This window comes from Physeter macrocephalus, chromosome 9 (assembly GCF_002837175.3).
Source record: "Physeter macrocephalus isolate SW-GA chromosome 9, ASM283717v5, whole genome shotgun sequence".
NCBI classification, from domain to species: Eukaryota; Metazoa; Chordata; class Mammalia; order Artiodactyla; family Physeteridae; genus Physeter; species Physeter macrocephalus.
In genome coordinates, this window is record NC_041222.1 from 74907482 (window position 1) to 74914486 (window position 7005).

Genomic DNA, 7005 nt, shown 5'->3' on the forward strand with positions numbered 1-7005 from the left:
TAAAAATACAACTGATTTTTGTATACTGAGCTTGTAATCTGCAACCTTGCTGAACTCATTTATTAATTCTAGTAGTTTTAAGTGCATTTCTTATGACTTTTCTATGTATAAGATCATGTGTTCTGTGAATATAGTTTTTTTTTCGTGTGTGTGTGTGTGTGGTATGAGGGCCTCCCTCTGTTGTGGCCTCTCCCGTTGCGGAGCACAGGCTCCGGACGCGCAGGCTCAGCGGCCATGGCTCACGGGCCCAGCCGCTCCGCGGCATGTGGGATCCTCCCAGACCGGGGCGCAAACCCGGTTCCCCTGCATCGGCAGGCGGACGCGCAACCACTGCGCCACCAGGGAAGCCCGAATAGATATAGTTTTACTTTTTCCTTTCCAATCTGGATGCTTTTATTTCTTTTTCTTGCCTAATACACCTGGCTAGAAACTCCAGTACAATGTGAATATAAGTAGTGAGAATGAACATTCTTTTCTTTTTCAAGATCTTAGGGGGGAAAGTATTCAGTCTTTTACCATTAAGTGATGTTAGTGGTGATTTTTTCATAGATGCCCTTTATCAGGCTGGGGAAATTCCCTTTTACTCCTAGTTTTTTGAGTGTGTTTATCATGAAGGGTTGTTCCCTGGTTGCTCTTATGTCATGCTGGAAGACAGATGGATAATCCTGTGCCATGAGATTGCTCTTCTTGATCAGCCAATGGCCTCTCACCTATTCTCCCTGCTGGTAGCAATGTGAGTAAACTAGGGGTTCAGTCAACACTAAAAGATTATTCTAGGAATGTTGTGCTTATGGCCTAAAGAATTCAAGAAAAGACATGGTTGGAGGTACATTGTTCTACATTTACATTATAAAATTCCAAAGGGTAAATTTAACAATTAGAAAACAAATTACCATTCAAACTTGACTATATACTCTGGGTAAGATTTGCATTTGTGCTCATCATTAATGAAACACTGTAGCAACCAATGAAAGAGTCTTTAGAAGCCTGTATTCACAGGTGGCAAGATGGATGATGTGGTGGCATAAGTAATGATGTCACTAGCATTAAATAAGTGGTATTAGGAAACTAGCGAGGCAAGAAGACCTATATTGTTTCAAAACTAAAAGGTTCTGAAGTCATGACCTTGTGAGTAATAATACCATCATTACACTTTCTCATGTGTGAGATGTGAAATTAGCTAGGAATGATGCATCTGAAATAAAGACAAAAAGAGATGGTTCTTAGTACCAAGAATTTTATGTGCACTGATATGACAGAAAGCAAATATGTGAGTCCCACTTCTTTACCCATTACCCCAAATCTTCATTAATAAAACATACTTCACTTCATGGGGTCATGAATTTCAAAATACATATTTTAATCAAATTGTTTACATAATCAGGGTCCTTGCAAAAACATCTACTTGGGATCCTGCATATTGTAGACATGGTCCTGGAGGCTGTACAGTAAAACCAACGGTTAGGAGTATGGGCTCTGGAGTCAGAATACCCAGATTCCACTTATTAGCTAGGTGACCTTGGACAGGTTGTTTAATCTCTCTGTGCCTCACTTTCTACATCTGTATAATGTAAACAATGAAAGTATGGTACTTCATGGTGATGTTGTGAAGTTTAAATTACTTAATATGTACACTGTTTAGTGTGTGACATTTCATTTAAAAGTGAGAGCAATATATAGCACTGTACTTACCTTATACTGTCTTCCCTACTGGTAAGTTTCACGGTGGTAAGGACAAAATGAGTTCCTCTTTGTATTCCCCACACGATGAAGTGAATTGTATTTGTGACATAGAAATTGAATTCATCTGGAAACATGGGGTATATTAAAATGTAAATAAAATATTTTTTAAAATTAAAAATAATTTAAATAAAAAGAGCCTCAGCATATCGTTTGTATTTCTTTAGTTATTGCTTTATAATTAGTTGTTGGGGGGCTTCATGATTTTTAACTTTTTTTGTTTCCCCCACTTTCTTCAAAGTACCTAGTTCGGTATAAATGCACATTACAGTCCTCCTACAGAACGGCTAACTGGATAGTCTGAAGGATAAGGGTGCTGCAGCAAAATGTGGGCCACATCAGGGTACAGCTTTGCTGGTGGAGACAGAAGACCAATCATCTCAGAAAGCGGCGCACGGAAAAGAGTTGGGCCAGCCAAGCACTTTGTGAGGCTCATTTGGACCCTCCGCTGTGCGGTCCTGCTAAAGTCTATGCCCTGATGCCAGGGTCGTGGGCCCGGAGGCCTGAGTGGGCAGCTGGCCTCGGTAGGAGAGGCTGGCTTCAGCCGAGGCCGCTGGGTGAGTCATTCTCACCTCCCCAGGCAGGAGCGGGCGGCCGGACGCTTCGCCCCGGCGCGGGCGGTACTGGGAGGTGCCGCAGCCCCCGAGGAGCCCCCTCCCGGGCCGCCTCCTCCCGGCGGGCACTAACCCTGCCGCGGCGCTGGTGGGGAGCGCCCACTGGCACCCGGACCCACAGCTTTTCGGGGCGGGCCGCCGCTCCTCAGCCGTCCTTTGGCGCCTCATCCCGCTTGCTGTCGCCGGCTGAAGCGCGAGAGAGGAGCGTGGAGGAGCAGGGGGGCGGGGCGGGGCGGGGCGGGGCGCATATCTCCAGGCCCACGGATGTCGTCTCGCGCGTGCGCACGCGCCATACCCGCGTGGGGCGCGGAGAGTGGGTGTGCTCTGGACGCGCGGGCTGACGCCGTCTCACCGTGCTGCTCCGCCCGCAGCTCTCGGGTAACCCGGGTAGGCCAGGGTCAGCCAGCCCCGGACCAGCGTCCAGCACACTGGCCGTCACGGTAAGTGGGGGCGGGGTCGGTGGGGACCTGGCAGGCACCGTGAGGGGCGGGTCTGCGGGCAGCGGACAGCCCTCCGCGGACTCGGAGGTGCTGTGTGGGAGCCGCCCCGAGGAGGGGGTTAACCCGGGTAGGCCAGGGTCAGCCAGCCCCGGACCAGCGTCCAGCACACTGGCCGTCACGGTAAGTGGGGGCGGGGTCGGTGGGGACCTGGCAGGCACCGTGAGGGGCGGGTCTGCGGGCAGCGGACGACCTTCTGCGGACTCTGAGGTGTTTTATGCGAGCCGCCCCCGAGGGGGTCCCTGTGCAGATGAACCACGAGTGTCCCTGCCTCTACCCCTTGGGAGCGTCCCGGAATTGGTGTGCGGAGCCGCCGCCATGGAAGACCCACGTGCGAATGGAGACTCTCAGGGCTCTCTCTGCATTTGCTGCCACGGGGAGTCCCTGTGTGCAGGACACCAGCCCCAGAGAGACCGGCTGTATACGTACGGGACGGCAACGGTGGTCTCTGGTATTGTCTCAGTGGAAGAGCATTTGGGAACATGGGGAGAGCCTCGGTAGCCTGCACCGTGGGGATGGACCCCACAGAGGACCGCTGTATACAGGAGGACCTGAGACTGTTCCTCAGAACTGCCTGGAAGGAATCTCTAACTGGAAGGAGAGGTTCAGGAGTAACTTCCCTTATGCCCAAAGGTCTTTGGCCTTGACCTCCTTGAGGGTTCAGTGTGCCTTAAGTTGTGATCCCTCCAACGTGGTCGAGAGGCAGGGGCCCTGTGGGAATGCACCTTTTTCCATTCCTCCCCGAACCCCGTTAGAATGTGTATTCTCCGTGGTAGCCCAGTTGGCTTCAAGCTGGATTTTAGTGGAGGCAGGAACTTATGTAAGAGAACAAGGTGTAAGAGAGGAGAGGACCAGAGAGACCTCTGAAGCAAAGAAAGGAGATTTGAGGCCCTGGGCTTGACTCTCAGGAAGAAAACAGTAAAATCAGGTAGAATAACTGACTCTGGCAGGTCCTGTAAAGAAAGTACTTTGAAGGAAAGAAGAAAGGATACATAGGATTATTGAGCACCAGTGTGCTAGGCACTATACTAGCTATGTTTAATCGTATAACTCTTAAAATAACGTTGTGAAATTATCCCTTGAGGGATAATTAAACTAAGACTTAGATTAAGCAACTTGAAAAAGGTCATAAAGGTTGGAATCATGAAATCTGTTTTTCAGATTTTATTTGGGAAGAAATATTAGAGACAGAAGCAAGAGTATATGTTTGCCTAAATTTAAGAGCTAGAACTATAAAACTCTTAGAAGAAAGCAGGTAAAAATCTCCGTGACCTGGATTTGGGAATGGTTTCTTAAGTATGATCTCAAAAGCACAGACAACAAAAGAAAAAAATAGATAAATTGGACTTCATCAAAATTTAAATCTTTTGTGTTTCAAAGGGCACTATCATTTGATAGTGAGAAGACAGCCCATGGAATGGGAGGAAATATTTGCAAATCATATAGCTGATAAGGGATTAATATCCAGTTAAAAAAAGAACTCCTACAACTCAACAACAGCAAAAAATCAAGCCCATTTCAAAAATGGGGAAAGGACATGAATAGACATTTCTTCAAACAAGATATACAAATGGCCAACCAGCACATGAAAAGATGCTCAACATCATTAGTCATTAGGGAAATGCAAGTGAAAACCGCAATGAGATATTACTTTGCATCCACAGCAGGCTATTCTCAAAAAGAAAAAAAAAAGGAAAATAACATGTTTGCAAGGATGTGGAAAAACTAGAATTCTGCTGCATTGCTGGTGGAAATGTAAAGTGGTGCAGCTGCTGTGGAAAATGTTTCATGGTTCCTCAAAATGTTAAAAAGAACTTGCATATACCCTAGCAATTCTACTCTGGGGTAAATATCCAAAAGAAATGTGATGTGTTATGGAAACTGACTAAATTCCAAAATTTAGTAGCTTTCTCCTGTGATCAGAGAAATCCCTACTTCCCTTTTCAAAGGTTTCTTTTGCTTTATTACTGCCTGGGGTTTACCCCTCCCCATGTTCTAAAGATCACTGTTAGTTACATTTTTGAGCCTTTTGTAAATGTCTGCCAGTCCCATATCAAGAATCAAATTGAAGGCACAAAAGGATAATTTACATTTAATATGCAGGATGAGATGGTTACAGCCTATTAGGAGGGCTGCAGGCTCTCCATAGCTCCATGTCTTTATAGAATGAGCTGAGGGAGAGGAGTTCCCTAGATGCCTTCTCCTTCCCTATTTCTTCCCTAGCTCATACTGTGGAATTAGGGTGTGCCTTGCATACATGCAAATTCCATGCTGCCCATGTATGTCTTACTGCCTTACAGATGCTTCTCTAACTCTCATGGTTACAGTAGTGTATTAGTTTTCTATTACTGTGTAACAAATTACCACAAATGTGGTTTAAAACAACCCACAATTTATTATCTCATAGTCTCTGTGGGTCAGTTGTCCAGCTTGGTCCCCTGCTTATGGTCTTACAAGTCTGCAGTCAAGGTGTTAGCTGGGCTTTGTTCTCATCTGGAGGCTTGACTGGGGAAGAGTCTTCCAAGCTCACTCTGGTTGTTGGCAGAATTCATTTCTTTGCAGTTGTGGGACTGAGAGCCGTAGCTTCTTGCTGGCTGTCAGCTGGAGGCCACTCTCAACATCTAAAGGCCACCACAGTTCCTAGAGGCCACCTGCAGTTCTTTGCCACGTGGGGTTTCCCAACATGGCCACTTCATCAAGCCAGAAAGTAGTCTCTAGAGTATGCTAGAAGACAGTCTTATATTATGTAATGTAATATCATATGTATGACATCCCATCACCTTTGCTGTGTGCTGTTGATTAGAATCAAATCACATGTCCACCCACACTCACGAGGATGGGATTACACAAAGCATGAATAGCAGGAGGTGGGAATCTTGAGGGGAAGCCACCTTAGAGACTGTCTCTGCAAACAAGGAAAGGTTTAGGTTGTTATCTGCTCTCATTTCTTCCATTTCATTCAGCCACATGGGCCTATTCTACTTTCTTGTTTCACTGCTATTTACCACCACCTGCCCCTGACCTTTGAAGTTTTTTCCAAACCCTTCTCAAGTTACCACAAATTTTTCAACATTCACCTTGTCCCTATGATAATGTCTTCTCTCTTTTCTTCCTTGATAAGGACAAAGAAAACCCCATTTCCACCTATCAGCTAAAGAAGTAATGAATAAGCATAATTTGTAGGGTCTTTGTTAATTGACTTCTTTTTTAACCAGAGTGTCTCTCCTGGGACTTCTTCCAGCATTAGGGAAAGACGTGTTTTTTTTGTTTTGTTTTGTTTTCACGAACCATTTGTTTTTACCCATTGCTAATCTCCGTTGAGAGGCAAACCATCATGGACCTTTAGTATTCCTGAATGTTTTTCTTACTGGGTATGTCAAGACTACAAGGCCCTGATTGTTTTCCATGCCATTTCTCAGGATTGTATTTGCAACAATCAACCTTGACAGATAAGGCAACATCTCCCCGTGGACAAAGATCAGGCTTGTTTCTTACTATAAAATAAGCTGTGAATCACCGAACCTCAGTGCTGCACACATGTGCCTTACTGCCTTACAGATGTTCCTCTCTTGTAACACAGCCCACTGTATGTGCAGGCATCTATCATAGATCCTGTGCCACCCCCATGGCACTTGGTAGACATGGGAAGCTGATGCAAAAAACCATTCTAAAGCTCTTGCTGTGGCTGTGCTATGAGTAATAAAATCCTTTATATCTGATCCAGGAGTCTTGTGTCTTCTGCTAGCATTCATGGAACAGTAACAGGATAGCTAGTTAACTTACAAATAGAGTAAAATCTTACACCCTGCACAGATCTTGACAGTCCTTATCACTTGTTTTTCTAGAAGTTAAAGCTGATTTTGTTAATTTCTCAAGCACCTCATGTGTGTATCTTGGAGCTTGCAGCCCTGACCCAAGCCCCTCTCTTGGTCCTCAGGCCAGCCTGCATGTAGACGGTAAGGAAGGGGACGCAGAGACTCGGATGGCTACACATCTGACCTGTGAGTATCCACCTAAGTGTTCCAGTCTGTTCGGTAAAGGCTTTGGCTTGGTGTAAACTCTCGAGAGAGCCTAGGTGGTGTTTGACAGTCTCTGTGGTGGCCGAGGTACAGAGGAATGCTACACCGGAGGTCCTGGTGCCGAGGGTGAGAGGT

General features: G+C 45.9%; 1 long non-coding RNA gene across 1 annotated transcript in view; it reads left to right on the forward strand.

The window, feature by feature from the left end:
* Positions 1 to 6787: 6787 nt before the first annotated feature.
* Positions 6788 to 7005, forward strand: part of LOC114486893 (uncharacterized) — a 30060-nt gene continuing 29842 nt past the window's right edge. Inside the window, exon 1 of the long non-coding RNA XR_003681291.1 lies at positions 6788 to 6852. This is a non-coding gene — a long non-coding RNA (uncharacterized lncRNA). The remainder of the gene's footprint in view (positions 6853 to 7005) is intronic.